Source organism: Schistocerca gregaria, chromosome 4 (genome assembly GCF_023897955.1).
Source record: "Schistocerca gregaria isolate iqSchGreg1 chromosome 4, iqSchGreg1.2, whole genome shotgun sequence".
Taxonomy (NCBI): Eukaryota; Metazoa; Arthropoda; class Insecta; order Orthoptera; family Acrididae; genus Schistocerca; species Schistocerca gregaria.
The window spans coordinates 313,991,380-314,007,769 of NC_064923.1; the positions used below are offsets into that span (position 1 = coordinate 313,991,380).

At 40.2% G+C, this 16,390-nt stretch overlaps 1 protein-coding gene across 1 annotated transcript in view; it reads right to left on the reverse strand.

Annotated features, from left to right (window-relative positions):
• LOC126365881 (dynein axonemal heavy chain 6) overlaps positions 1–16,390 on the reverse strand; it is a 1,020,408-nt gene that overhangs the window by 348,691 nt on the left and 655,327 nt on the right. The gene's annotated exons all lie outside the window — the stretch shown is intronic.

Genomic DNA, 16,390 nt, shown 5'->3' on the forward strand with positions numbered 1-16,390 from the left:
TCTTTGGTGTTGGGGAAGAAGGGGTCTTTCAGTGGTTGCATTGTTCCATGGTTTCTGCATTGTATCCATAACACCTTGATTCACTGAATGTGACGATTTTTGCATAAAAGTCTGGTTCAGTTTCTGACTGTTCTTACCATTCCTAGAACATACACTAATGATTCACTCTCTGGTCAACAGAAAGCATGCACAGAACAAATTTTGCTGCAACAAAATTTCATCTTCAGTCAAAGTTCATTGATGATCTCCAGGATATTCCAGCCATGTCCATCAACTCATCGATTGTTTTATGATGATCAAACATTACCATAACATGGATTTTTTTCAATGTTTCCTTGTTTTCTGGAAGTTGAGAAACATCCCTGTCGTGATTCACATTCAGTTGGCATTTGGCCACTTTTAAAATGGGAAAACCAGTAATAAACCCTTGTGTAGCTCAAAGCTTCCACCACATAAGCTATCCAAAGCATTGTGATAGTTTTTGCTGCAGGCTCTCTAACAGGGAACGGAACCTGATGTTAGCGCATTGATATTTAATGTCTCCCATTGAAAAATCACTTAACACATGAAACAGTGCTTACAAACACAATCAAACTGACTACAATAGTGTTCCCACACCAATGCTGCTTGGACAACTATTACAAAATCATGTCTAGTGAAGGCAGTGGGAGAAATCAAAACAAGTGTTCTGTAAACTCATCATCATCATCATCATCATCATTTAAGACTGATTATGTCTTTCAGTGTTCAGTCTGGAGCATAGTCCCCCTTATAAAATTCCTCCATGATCCCCTATTCAGCGCTAACATTGATGCCTCTTCTGATGTTAAGCCTATTACTTCAAAATCATTCTTAACCGAATCCAGGTATCTTCTACTTGGTCTACCCCGACTCCTCTTACCCTCTATTGCTGAACCCATGAGTCTCTTGGGTAACCTGGCTTCTCCCATGTGTGTAACATGACCCCACCATCTAAGCCTGTTCGCCCTGACAGCTACATCTATAGAGTCCATTCCCAGTTTTTCTTTGATTTCCTCATTGTGGACACCCTCCTGCCATTGTTCCCATCTACTAGTACCTGCAGCCATCCAAGCTACTTTCATATCCGTAACCTCAACCTTATTGATAAGGTAACCCGAATCAACCCAGCTTTCACTCCCATACAACAAAGTTGGTCGAAAGATTGAACGGTGCACAGATAACTTAGTCTTGGTACTGACTTCCTTCTTGCAGAAGAGAGTAGATTGTAGCTGAGCACTCACTGCATTAGCTTTGCTACACTTCGCTTCCAGTTCTTTCACTATGTTGCCATCCTGTGAGAATATGCATCCTAAGTACTTGAAACCATCCACCTGTTCTAACTTTGTTCCTCCTATTTGGCACTCAATCCGTTTATATCTCTTTCCCACTGCCATTACTTTCGTTTTGGAGATGTTAATCTTCATACCACAGTCCTTACATTTCTGATCTAGCTCTGATATATTACTTTGCAAACTTTCAATCGAATCTGCCATCACAACTAAGTCATCTGCATATGCGAGACTGCTTATTTTGTGTTCCCATATCTTAATCTCACCCAGCCAGTTTATTGTTTTCAACATATGATCCATAAATAATATGAACAACAGTGGAGACAGGTTGCAGCCTTGTCTTACCCCTGAGACTACTCTGAACCATGAACCCAATTTACCGTCAACTCTAACTGCTGCCTGACTATCTATGTAAAGACCTTTAATTGTTTGCAAATGTTTGCCTCCTATTCCATAATCTAGTAGAACAGACAATAACTTCCTTCTAGGAACCCGGTCATATGCCTCGTAACACTTCTCCATTATTTGCCGTAAGCTAAAGATCTGGTCCTGACAACCTCTAAGAGGCCTAGACCCACACTGATTTTCATCCAATTTCTGTAAACTGCTAGAGAAAAATTCTTGTTACTATTGGGTCCTTCCTCCTATATTAAATGAGATAGACATTTCAGTTGTCAAGATATTAATGAAAATAATTTTCAATAGGAGTACATACCATTCATTTACACATAAGTATCTGCAATAAAGGAACACAATTTAATGGTGGTCTCAATATGTGTCCTTCTAACAGTGATTAATTATTTACAAGAAATTAATTAGAAAATATTTATATATCAGTGGTTAAAATCCTTAGCTCTTTGAATGGTTCTTTGCAAACTTAGTGAATTTCTTTATTGATCCCATAAATCATGATTTACTATGTAGTTCGTACATAGCCTATTAGACAGGATGCCATGTTTGAAATATTAATACAATTTATACACAATATGATTCTGAAATAAAATGCAAAATAGATTGCATATTGGTAACATAATTAAAGGATAAATAACAAGACCGAAATCAGTAAGTATTGTTATAAATGTGTGATAAATTATGTGCATGAAACTTTGTAAATGTGAAATTTATTTTTGACTTACAAAGCTCCTTTGTATAGAACATTTGAAGTAGTATGATTAATTGCATGAAAAAAGAGCTTGTCTGCTTCACTAACACAGAAGAGAGCTATGTAGTGCTCACCATGTGAAAAGGAACTAACACTAAGGTCCACACTCACAACATGTAGCGTCTAGCCTTGTGCTATGTTTATGGTCATGGCATGCCATAAGCTCACCAGCTATTGTGTATGGTTAAAGCAAAATGGCAAATCATTAGGAATCAGCATGATTCAGGATATAAAAACTCACTCGCCTATGCCATTTCACATAATAATTTCTTCTTTATGATGTGTTGTTGGAGAGAAGGAACTTTAAGCCTCATTCCATTATACAATTTTGCTGGGTTTCAGTTTCATAATGTAACAATTGCGATGACATTTTTCAAATACATTTTGTATGACGCAAGGCCAGATGTGCTGAAAGGGTTAGTAACAGAACATCACCCATTCAGGAATTTTGTGATCTCTCAAAGGCTTTTGACTATGTGGGTCCTGAAATTCTTCTAGATAAGCTTAAGTATTTTGGTATGAGTTGGATGGTTCAAATGGTTTAATTCATTTTTAACTGGAATAATGTTAGGGTTGAAGTTAACAGTACAGACAGTCTGCAAAATGAGCAGAGTCCTTTACCAGAGGAGGTATCAAGAATGGTGCCCACAGGATTCAGTTTTGCATAAATTATTGCTCTTAATATGTATTTCTGACTTGCCTCTCTATATTAATGAAGATGCTAAGCTAGTTATTTTTGCTGATGATACAAGTACAGTAATCACACCAAACAAACAAGAATCAGCTGAGGAAATAGCAAATAATGACTTTCAGATAATTATTAAGTGGTTCTCTGCAAATGCACTCTCACTAAATTTTGAGAAAGCACAGTATATACAATTATGTACAGATTTTTCACAAATGAAGCGGTTACCTACAATGAAGTGCAGACTGAAAAAAGCTGCACAAATTTTCATTCAGAACTTGATAATATTTTAAAATGGTGCAAAGACTGGCAACTGGTTTTATATGCTCAGAAATAAAAAAAAATTCACTTCACAAAAAGAAAAAATGTAGTATCCTATGACTTCACTATCATAAGTCAAAGTTGGAAATGGTCAACTTGTGACTCATAGAAATCCTGAGTGTAGCAGCTTGTAGAGACATGAAATGGAATGATCACAGAGGCTCAGTTGTGGTAAAGCAGATAGCAGACTTTGATTTATTGGTAAAATACTACCTGAGTTGAAACAAGGCCCCAGGAGTAGACAACATTCCATTAGAAATAGTGACAGCCCTGGGAGAGCCAGTTCTGACAAAACTCTACCAAGAAGTATGGGACAGGCAAAATACCCTCAGACTTCAAGAAGAATATAATAACTCCAATACCAAAGAAAGCAGGTGTTGACAGATGTAAAAATTACTGAACTATTAGTTTAATAAATCACAGCTGCAAAATACTAATGCGAATTCTTTACAGACAAATGGAGAAACTGGTAGAAGCCGACTTTGAGGAAGTTCAGTTTGGATTCCGTAGAAATATTGGAACACTTGAGGCAATACTGACCCTATGACTCATTTCAGGAGCTAGATTAAGGTAAGGCAAACCTATGTTTCTAGCATTTGTAGACTTAGAGAAAGCTTTTGACAATGTTGACTGGAATAATCCCTTTCAAATTCTAAAGGTTGCAGGGGTAAAATACAGGGAGCAAAAGGCTATTTACAATTTGTACAGAAACCAGATGGCAGTTATAAGAGTTGAGGGGCATGAAAGGGAAGCAGTAGTTGGGAAAGAAGTGAGACAGGGTTGTAGCCTCTCCCCGATGTTATTCAATCTGTATATTGAGCAAGCAGTAAAGAAAACAAAAGAAAAATTCAGAGTTCGTATTAAAATCCATGGAGAAGAAACAAAAACTTTGAGGGTCGCCGATGACATTGTAATTCTGTCAGAGACAGCAAAAGGACCTGTAACAGCAGCTGAACGGAATAGACAGTGTCTTGAAAGAAGGATATAAGATGAACATCAACAAATGCAAAATGATGATAATGTAATGTAGTCAAATTAAGTCAGGTGATGCTGAGGAAATTAGATTAGAAAATGAGACACTTAAAGTAGTAAAGAAGTTTTGCAATTTGGGGAGCAAAATAACTGATGATGGTCAAAGTAGAGAGGATATAAAATGTAGACTGGCAATGGCAAGGAAAGCATTTCTGAAGAAGAGAAATTTGTTAACATCGAGTATAGATTTAAGTGTCAGGAAGTCGTTTCTGAAAGAATTTGTATGGAGTATAGCCATGTATGGAAGTGAAATGTGGATGATAAATAGTTAGGACATGAAGAGAATAGAAGCTTTCGAAATGTGGTGCTACAGAAGAATGCTGAAGATTAGATGGGTAGATCACATAAATAATGAGGAGGTATTGAATTGAATTGATGAGAAGAGGAGTTTGTGGCACAACTTGGCTAGAAGAAGGGATTGGTTGGTAGGAGATGTTCTGAGGCATCAAGGGATCATCAATATAGTATTGGAGGGCAGTGTGGAGGGTAAAAATTGTAGAGGGAGACCAAGAAATGAATACACTAAACCGATTCAGAAGGATGTAGGTTGTAGTAGGTGCTGGGAGACGAAGAAGCTTGCACAGGAGAGAGTAACATGGAAAGCTGCATGAAACCAGTCTTAGGACTGAAGACTACAAGTACAACAACAGCAACAGCTACTACGGAAATGAGATTAGTCTACAAAGGCAATTGCTTATAAATCGCTTGTTTGTTTGTGTGTGTGTGTGTGTGTGTGTGTGTGTGTGTGGAGGGGGAGGGGGTTATATCAGATAGGATTAACAGGGATAATTAAAGTGTGCACAGAGGCACTGAAGCAGTCATTCTGCCCATGCTCCATGAGGAAAGGAATGGCAAAAAGCCTCAATATCTGATACAATGGGACTTACCCTCCACCGTGCACTTGATAGTGGTCTCCAGAGTATAGATGTAGATGTAGGTGTGGAAATAGGTGTGTATGTTTGACAGCTGTCAAAATGAATGCATCATTGATGGTATGTGTGTGTAATGTGGCCTGAAACTTTTATGGAGTAGTTACAAAAGTGGTAGATTGGTGAGCTGAAAAAGAGCAGTTGAAATGTATATAGGAATAAATGTTGAAATTTTGAGGGAAAGGCAGAGATTGACCTTGAAGTGTGCCCAGATCATAAAAAATTCAGAAAATAAGATGGAGGTGTTGTGTGGCAAAAATAATACCTGTTTGTTTCATGTTCATGGATCATTTGTATGATAAATCATAATGGTATGAATGAATCATTTCACACTCACATTACACACTGATAGCTGGCCGATGAACCGGTTGGCAAGGTACGGTATTTTCAAATCTTATCCAATGCAATCCCCACAATCAATCTTTCATTCTCATCCCATCCAATACGTTCCAGATTTTTTTTCCAAAATCCTACTCCATTTCCTAAACTCCACCAGTCCTTTTCCTTCACCATCCTTCCTTCTCTTTCAACCCTTCTGCCAGAAGAAGGACCCACTGGCTCCGAAAGCTTACAAACTGTAATACCTTTTATATGTGAGTTCTCCTGCTGCCGCTTGGTGAGTAGGTTTTTATCTATCCAATTACATTACATCTTACTCTACTAAGTTGCTTATTTCTACTCCACTTACAAGTTCATTAGTTCTCTTGGAACATACATCACATCATGCCTTTATAATTTTCATTCTGTGATTCAAGTATCCTTCGCAATTCTCTCTCAATACTCTCACAGCTTGTACTGTGGCCCTGTCTCCTATTAAGCTCTTGAAAATACATTTCTCATCAAGACTGACATTACACTATCCCACATACATCCACTACAGCTAACGCTGCGTTGGAAATATTTCTCTCTTAATAACATATCACCTTTAACAGGACATGGTCTGGCTCAATTAAACTTTTATCCTCAACATCTCATTTGCCTCCCTGGTTATTTTTTAATCCTTCGCCTTAGAACATCATTCAGATCTTTATCTCTGTGGCAACAGTTCCTCATATGCTTTTGTAGAAAACACAGTCCTACAATTATCACCAAGCAAAACCCATATTCAGCACTAACATTCACAGTACTTCAGCAGGTAGACCCACTTATTTCTGTCACAGTAGTGATAAATACAGACTGAATTCCTTCAGAAATGCTTCATTCTATGGTACTCCTGATCACCCAGAGAAACTCCCTGTGCCTAGTGGCAATATATCCTATTGTCACATAGAAGAAGGTGTAATTAGCTGAATGACAAACACTAACTTCACTTAATGAAAGTTTATTCAGCACTTACACATACAAGAGCATGGAGTGAACTGCCTCCGGGCACAAAACATGAAGTATATATGCAGCTACAGAACATTCATGTACAATGATTCTTGACATTTGTGGATACTCAAACTGAATTAGAAATTAAAATTGTACAGTCAAGGTGAGTTTTGAACTCAAGACCTTCCATGCCAACAATTTAGTATCATAACCACTACACCACAGTATTATTCAGTTTCTTCTGTGACATTGCTCCACCCTTAAGAGAACAGGGTCTCAGTGTTACATCCTCCTAGTCCGGGAACGAGTCATCAGTCCTGCAAATCAGACTCCCGATGACTGATGCTCGCCCTTGTAGTGATCTTCTTACAACTTCTTTTGCCGCAACACTCTTCATGACCTTTCTGCTTGTTGCCTGTTGCTGGAGCTTCGAATTTACCATGGGTTGCAGTAGGGTTTCATTCGAAGGACGTGGACCGTATCTCTGATATTTCATCTTCTTGTGTCAGGGTTGAAATCTTCAACTTCATAAGTAACATCAGACAACTGTCTTACAACCTCATAAGGTCCAAAGCAGCGCCTGAGGAACTTCTCAGAGAGACCAACCTTACAAACAGGAGTGAAGATCCAGACGAGGTCACCAGGCCCGTAGACAACAGGGTGGTGGTTCACGTCATACCTTTGGCAATAGTTTTCTTGAGCCTACAGCACATGGAGTCGAGCTAATTGCCAAGCTTCCTCAGATCTGTTGAACACCTGGCTGATTTAATCATCATCCATATCATTAGGATGTAACGGAAACACAGTGTCAATCATTGTAGTTGCCTGACGCCCATGCACCAGAAAAAATGGCATAAATCCTGTGGTGTCTTGTTTTGCGGTGTTGTAGGCATACATCACGAAAGGTAGCACCTCATCTCAGTTGCTCTGCTCAATATTGATGAACATTGATAGCATGTTGGCCACGGTCTTCAAGGCATTCAGTAAGCATGTTAGTTTGTGGATGGTAGGCAGTTGTCATGTGATGAGCAACGTTACACTGACGGTTTATCTCTCTCACAAGATTCAATTGAAAAACTTTCCCTCAATCTGTAATTAACAACCTTGGGCACTGTCCGAGGAGGTGAATCCCAACATGTTGGAAACGTGTTTCAGCTGGTGGAATTGGTATGAGTTGGCCAGGTGTTTTCTGGGGAACTGCCTTTCTCCTCTGGCACACTCGACAGTGTGACATGTATTGACGGACACTAATAAATAACCCTGGCCAGAAAAATCTCTTCCAGATTCTACCGTATGTCCAGCCTCAGGTGTACCATGGAATTTCTGTAGAACATAAGTGTTTAGGAACGACTGGTAGCCACATCTTTCCAAACAGATCAAAGTTTTTCTTGCAAAGCAATCCTTTAACTAGCTTAAATTGTCCTTTCACATCATCTGACCGATTTAAAGCAAGCACAGTTTGAGATATCTTGGCGTCCTTCTTCTGCTCATCAAAGTGATCCTAGAGTGCAGTGAGACAGTCACTATCTTCAACAAAGTCTTGATGGTCTTGTACAGGGTTTCTTGAGAGACTGTCAGCATCTTGGTGTTTTCTTCCACTTTTGTACACTATGGCAATATCATACTCTTGAAGATGTAGTGCCCACCTGGAGAGTCATTTTGTTGGAGCCTTAAGACCTGTCAACCAACAAAGTGAGTGATGGTCTGTAACAACTGTGATTGGCCTTCCATAGAGATACTGTCAAAATTTGCACATGGGCCAGATCACAGCAAGACATTCTCTTTCTGCAGTTGGGTAGTTTCCCTCAGCTTTTGTAAGTTCCTAGAAGCATAGGCTATAACCTTCTCTTTACCATCCAAAATTTGCACCAGAACAGCACCGATCCCATATCCACTGGCATCTGTGTGTAGTTTTGTAGGTGCTCTCACATACAGACCAAGTAAGGGGTCAGTCGTCAGAGCTTTTCACAGCATATCAAAAGAATCTTGTTGAACACCACCCCAGATAAATTTAACATCAGCTTTTAACAACTCTTGGAGTGGCCTGGCTTTGACACAAAAGTCTTTGATAAAATGATGGTAAGAAGAACATAATCCGAGGAAGCTTCTCACATCTCTAGTACTTTTAGGAATAGGAAATTCCGTTATAGCTCTCATCTTTTCTGGGCCTGGTTGCACTCCTGCAAATGACACAAGGTGTCTAAGTACTTTGATTTCCTTTGCTCCAAAGAGACACTTTCTTGGATTAAGTTTCAGCCCGCCTTGTTGGAGACGCTTAAAAATGGCACTCAGTCTTTTTATATGTTCATCAAATGCTTCTGAGAACGCTATAATGTCATCTAAATAACAATGGCACATCGTCCACTTCAGGTGACGTAGAGGATTATGCACCATCCATTCAAAAGTTGCTGATGCATTACACAAATCAAATGCCATTACCTGAAACTCATACAGTCCCTCAGGGGTGATGAATGCAGTTTCATCATGATCAGTTTCATCTTCTTTGATTTGCCAGTATCTCTAGTACATATCCATGGCTGAGTAAAACTTAGCCCCCTTCAGAAAATCTAGTGTATCGTCAATTCGTGGAAGAGGGTAACATCCTATTCAGTTATCTTATTAAGCTTCCTGAAACCAACAAAAAAGCACCAACTGCCAACCTTCTTCCTGATGAGGACTACTGGTGATGACCATGGGCTCTGCGAAGGCTGAATGATGTCATTCTTCATCATTTTCTCTACCTCGTTGCGAATTATTCGACGTTCCGTTGCTCTGGCTTATGGGTTGATGGTCTCCAGTGCTAATCCGGTGATTCACAGTCGATTTGTCTAATTTGCTCTTCACCTGTGGATTGAAGCATTCAGAGAACTCTTGAAGAATGGCATGTAGCTTCTTCTGTTGCTCCTCAGTGAGATTTGGTGATAGTCGAGCTAGAAGATCTTGTCTCATAGTGGTAGCACTAATTTTGCCCACAGACTCGGCTTGGGAGGTTTCTATGATGCTCAGCTCTTCTGCAATTAATGGCTGAGCATTTGCTGTGCACATGCATCTTGGAAGTATCTGTGGTTCTTGGCGACAGTTAACTATCCACAATTCACCAAATCCGTTCTTAAGGAGATGACAGAGGCTGGGATGACGAAGTGATTCTCCAGTGGTATGCTTCTTTTACATTCAACTACAAGATCCATGGGTTGATGCATGACATGACACATGACAGTTACCTTTCTAGTGCTGACCGCATGAATGATCACTTCATCCAGCACACATAGTCTCCACACACTTGGTTTTGCGTCTTCCTGTCCACAGTATCTCATCTCGTCTAGCATAATCCTTGAGTGACCACAATCTATAATTGCCTGAGAAGCTTTCAAAAAGTCCCACCTGAGAATCATGTCATGACTACACCCTTGTAAGATGATGAATTGTAATGGCTGTGTATGGCCACTTATGCCCACACGAATGGTACAACTTCCAGTAGGTTTAACATATTTCCCATTAGCTATCTTCAGCAGAGATGTTTTGTTGTCGACGAATATGGCTTCTACAATTGGTGACGGTACTTCTCTGAAATGACTGAATATGATGCTCCAGAGTCCACAAGAGATTGGGCTGGTCGGCCATCCATGAGCTGGATATTGACGTAGTTTCCTTTCATTTTTGTAGTGACTGACAGTGGAGGATTTTTCTCCTTGGCGGCCTTACCTCCAAGGAAGGTTGCAGGGGCTCTAGGTGATTGGCTGGAGCTTCTAAACGGTGATGGAGACCTTGATCGGTGTGTTGTGGAGCATCCTCTCCAGCAGCTAGCTTGCAGTGATGGTGACCCACGTCGTCCTGCACCCACATCTTCTTGTTCATCTTCATCGTCCTGGAGTTGGCATCGGCTAAGATCGGTCTGCTGTCTTCTTGCACGGGCATCATCAAATATCCACTGCCTTTCTTGACAATAGTGCACCACATGTCCCGGATGTCCGCAGTGGAAACATACTGATTGGTTATCCTGGGTCCTGCAGATGTCAGTCTTCTTTGGTGCCCAAACAGGTTCCTCATGCAGCATTGTAGGAATGTAACTCGACTTTTTCACTATTTTAAAGGAAATGAAGGATGAGAGATTGGGTTCAATGTCTGTTCCACTTCCTCCCTTATAACCTCTCGAAGCATTTTGGTTTTTTGCTCGCCGTGCAATCCAAGTGCCTTCTGACCTTCCTATCTCACTATCTGACAAAGAACACTTCTGAAATCAGTTGCTTCCTCCATCACAGACATCAATATGATGTTTGGAAGCCGTTCAAACTTCTTGCGTGTAATTCTTTTTTGATGCATTGTCTCGATATACTGGCACTGTTTTATGAAGTCGTCTGCTGTCAAAACCTCCTTCAGGAGTAGGGCTTGATACATGTCCTCAGCAACATCCTTGATGAGATGTGGAACCTTATTTCTTCCTTCAGTCTAGGACCCACTGTTTTACACAGCTCCAAGACGTATTGAATGTAGGATGCTGTAGTTTCTTCTGGACGCTGTGCCCTGTGGTTTATCTTCAACCTTGCACTTCTGTCGTCGTGTGTTGCCAAAATACTTGCGCAGTTCCAGCTAGAATACTTCCCAGCTTGTGAACTTCTCCTCATACCATTGCTTGCAGTGCCCTCCAAGTAGAAAAATACGTTAGCCAAACACACGGTGTCAGCCCATTTTTTAAAATTTGGCTATACACTCATGTATCTTCAGCCAGTTGTTGTCATCGTCACCAGAGAACCCGGAAGGATGTCTCATGTGGTGGCACACAGTTGCTGTCATTGTAACATCCTCTTCTTCTTCTGTCTTTGGTAGATTGCGATCTGTTAAATATGGCTCAAACTCAGGTTTCTCGCAACATAAACGGCAGCTCTGTCATGGCTTGATGGAAACCACTGTTTCATCGATAATGTGCGCTATCACAGGTTCAAATACCCAGCATCTCCACCAGAATAATGTCACATAGAAGAAGGTGAAATTAGCTGAATGACAAACACTTACTTCACTTAACAAAAATTTATTCAGTACTTGCACATACAAGAACGCAGAGCGAACTGCCTCTGGGCAGAACCCATACAGTATATATACAGCTACAGAACACTCCTGTACAATGATGCTTGACATTTGTGGATACTTCTAGAATGTACTCGAACCGAATATAGAAATTAAAATTGTAGAGTTGAGGTGAGTTTTGAACTCAGGACCTTTCATGCCAGCAGGTTAGTATCATAACCACTACACCAAGGTGCTACTCAGCTTCTTCTGTGACAACATGATTAAACCATAGTACACTTACACATGATTTACTGGTTTGTTCAATACAGTAGATGCATTCTATGACATTTCTACACTTTCCTGACACTATAGGATAACTCTGAAATGATGTTTAGTCAGAAGATTTACTTTCATATTTGTCCCATACTATTCACCTGATTTACACTCACTGCACATACCACACTGTCTTTGCAGTGAACAACTCATAACATGCATCAGAAGTTGGTTCTGCATACATGTGACGTAGTGGTTGCTCTATTGTTACATTCCAAACCTTTGAAGTGCACTCCTCAACAGATTCTTCCCTGTCAGGTTGATCATTGACTTCACAAAGTCATCCCCTCTTCCTTTCCCTCTGTTCACAACACTTCTGAGGAAATATATGTGAATGTATAATTTCTTCCATAACACAACTGTCAACATCAACACCCTCTTGCACAATCCGTGTAGTATCCTAGTAACATTATTATCTGTGCTGTGGCCACATGAATAGCAGGGGCCAAACTGCACCTGCACAACATGTGTCATGGCAGCAGTACCATGGCCCATGTTTCTGAGGTATTATCATGTGATGTTTCTGTTGGGATGGGATATATCAGCCTGAAGTTCCACTCTGGATTATGCAAAGTTCACAAAGTCAGTATTCTCTGTAATTATCTTACTCTGCCCACTCAAAAAATAATCCGACCAATTGTCTATTTATTTCTTACCCTTCACAGGATTGACAGGTTCAGCTACAGTGACAGTATATGGATGTTTTGCAAGAACAGGTAAATGAGACACAAGTCTGTTCCTCTCCCTTTTGACTTACTCCTTCTCCTTACTCTGTGCTTCCTCTTTCTCCTTTCTTTCCATCTTCTCCATAATTGTCCTATTTCTCAGGTCCCAAGACCTATTTTTAATCCACCAGTCACTGAATCTTCTCTACTCCTCCTCTGCATACTCCAGATGAGCTATTTCCTTCTTCCAGTCTGTCAAACAACTGGTAACTCACTTCAGTTTCTGAAACTTTTAATATCTCCTTAGTGGTAACCCCAGGGGTACTGAAAACCCAACACCTGATGATGCTGACCGAGACATGATTACCTTTCCTCAGTTGCAACGAAATGAAGGAAAAAGGTGCTTAAGCATACCACTATCCCAAATGTCCCACCATTTCAAGTGCTTACATGTTGCTGTTGTTGTGGTCTGCAGTCCAGAGACTGGTTTGATGCAGCTCTCCATGCTACTCTATCCTGTCCAAGCTTCTTCATCTCCCAGTACCTACTGCAACCTACATCCATCTGAATCTGTATAGCATATTCATCTCTTGGACTCCTTCTACGATTTTTACTCTCTGTGCTGCCCTCCAATACTAAATTGGTGATCCCTTGATGCCTCAGAATATGTTCTACCAACCGATCCCTTCTTCTAGTCAAGTTGTACCACAAATTTCTCTTCTCTCCAATTCCATTCAATACCTCCTCATCTAATCTTCAGCATTATTCTGTAGCACCACATTTTGAAAGCTTCTATTCTCTTTTTTCTAAACTATTTATTGTCCACATTTCATTTCCATACATGGCTACACTCCATACAAATACTTTCAGAAATGACTTCCTGACACTTAAATCTATACTCGATGTTAACAAATTTCTCTTCTTTAGAAACGCTTTCCTTGCCATTGCCAGTCTACATTTTATATCCCCTCCACTTTGGCCATCATCAGTTATTTTGCTCCCCAAATAGTAAAACTCATTTACTACTTTAAGTGCCTCATTTCCTAATCTAATTCCCTCAGCATTACCCAACTTAATTCGACTACATTCCATTATCCTTGTTTTGCTTTAGTTGATGTTCATCTTATATCCTCGTTTCAAGACACTATCCATTCCGTTCAACTGCTCTTCCAAGTTCTTTGCTGTCTCTGACAGAATTACAATGTCATTGGCGAACCTCAAAGTTTTTTTTTTCTTCTTCATGGATTTTAATACCTACTCCAAATTTTTCTTTGGTTTCCTTCACTGCTTGCTCAATATATAGATTGCATAACATCGAGGATAGGCTACAGGCCTGTCTCACTCCCTTCCCAACCAATGCTTCCCTTTCATGCCCCTCGATTCTTATAACTGCCATCTGGTTTCTGTACAAATTGTAAATAGCCTTTTACTCCCTGTATTTTACCCCTGCAACCTTTAGAATTTGAAAGGGAGTATTCCAGTCAACATTGTCAAAAGCTTTCTCTAAGTCTACAAATGCTAGAAACATAGGTTTGCCTTACCTTAATCTACTTTCTAATATTAGTCATGGGGTCAGTATTGCCTCACGTGTTCCACCATTTCTACAGAATCGAAACTGATCTTCTCCGAGGTCTGCTTCTACCGGTTTTTCCATTCGTCTGTAAAGAATTCGTGTTAGTATTCTGTAGCCTTGGCTTATTAAACTGATAGTTTGGTAATTTTCACATCTCTCAACCCCTGCTTTCTTCAGGATTGGAATTATATTCTTTTTGAAGTCTGAGGACATTTCGCCTGTCTCATACATCATGCTCACCAGATGGTAGAGATTTGTTAGGGCTGGCTCTCCCACGGCTATCAGTAGTTCTAACGGAATGCTGTCACTCCTGGGGCCTTGTTTCGACTTAGGTCTTTCAGTGGCTCTGTCAAACTCTTCACGCAGTATCATATCTCCCATTTCATCTTCATCTACATCCTCTTCCATTTCCATAATATTGTCCTCAAGATAATCGCCCTTGTATATACCCTCTATATACTACTTCCACCTTTCTGCTTTCCCTTCTTGGCTTAGAACTGTGTTTCCATCTGAGCTCTTGATATTCATGCAAGTGGTTCTCTTTTCTCCAAAGGTCTCTTAATTTTCCTGTAGGCAGTATCTATCATACCCCTAGTGGTATACTCCTCTACATCCTTACATTTGTGAGCACGGTCACCTTTCCAAGTGCCGACAGTACTTTACTTCGGTGATCTCATGGGAACCAGTGTATCCACTGCGGCTAGGTCATCATTAGGAAAAACAAAATTGGCATTCTGCATATTGGAGCACGGAATGTTACATCTCATAATCAAGTAGGTAGGTAAGAAAATTAAAAAGTAAATAAATGGATAGGTTGAAGATATATATAGTGGGAATTAGTGAAGTTTGGTGGCAGAAGGAACAGGCTTTCTGCCCTTCAGTATATCCTCTCTTCTCGATATGTGCCAGGCCTCAACCTCCGCTAATTTCAAGTTGCCGCCGCTCATACCTCACCTGTCTTTCAACAACTTCTTTGCCTCTGTACTTCTGCCTCGACTGACATCTCTGCCCGAAATCTTTGCCTTTACAAATGTCTGCTTGTGTCTGTGTATGTGCGGATGGATATGTGTGTGTGTGCGAGTGTACACCTGTCCTTTTTTCCCCCTAAGGTAAGTCTTTCCGCTCCCGGGATTGGAATGACTCCTTACCCTCTCCCTTAAAACCCACATCCTTTCGTCTTTCCCTCTCCTTCCCTCCTTCCTGAAGAAGCAACTGTTGGTTGCGAAAGCTAGAATTTTGTGTGTATGTTTGTATTTGTTTGTGTGTCTATCGACCTGCCAGCACTTTTGTTTGGTAAGTCGCATCATCTTTGTTTTTAGATATATTTTTCCCACGTGGAATGTTTCCCTCTATTGTATATATAATTTCAGTTGCAAAGAAAGCCAGTGCTGACTGGTGTGAAATTTCCAAACTATCAGTTTACTAAATCACAATATTAATACGAATTCTTTGCAGAAGAATGGCAAATCTGGTAGAAGCTGACCTTGGAGATGATCAGTTTGGATTCAGGAGAATTGTAGGAAAATGCAAGGCAATACTGACCCTACAATGTAACTTAGAAGATAGATTAAGGACAGGCAAACTCACATTTACAGCATTTGTAGACTTCAAGAAAGCTTTTGACACTGTTGACTGCAAAACTCTCCTTCAAATTCTAAAGGTGACAGGGGTAAATTATAGGGAGTGAAAGGCTATTTACGATTGTATGAGACCAGATGGCAGTTATAAAAGTTGAGGGGCATGAAAGGCAAGCAGTGGTTGAGAAGGGAGTGGGACAAGCCTATCCCCAATGTTATTCAACCAGTATATTGAGAAAGCAGTAAAGGAAACAAAATAAAAATTTGGAGCAGTAATTAAAGTCAGGGAGAAGAAATAAAAACTTTGAGGTTTGCCGATGACATTATAATTCTGTCAGAGACAGCAAAGAAATAGGCAGCCAGACCAGTTATTGGATTTCCTGGCTACAGAGATGCAGACAAATCAAAATCAAAAAGCTTTAAAAAATGGACCTTTTCAAGACCATATGATTAAAAGACTTGGCCCTTCAATCCAAGTATGCAATTTA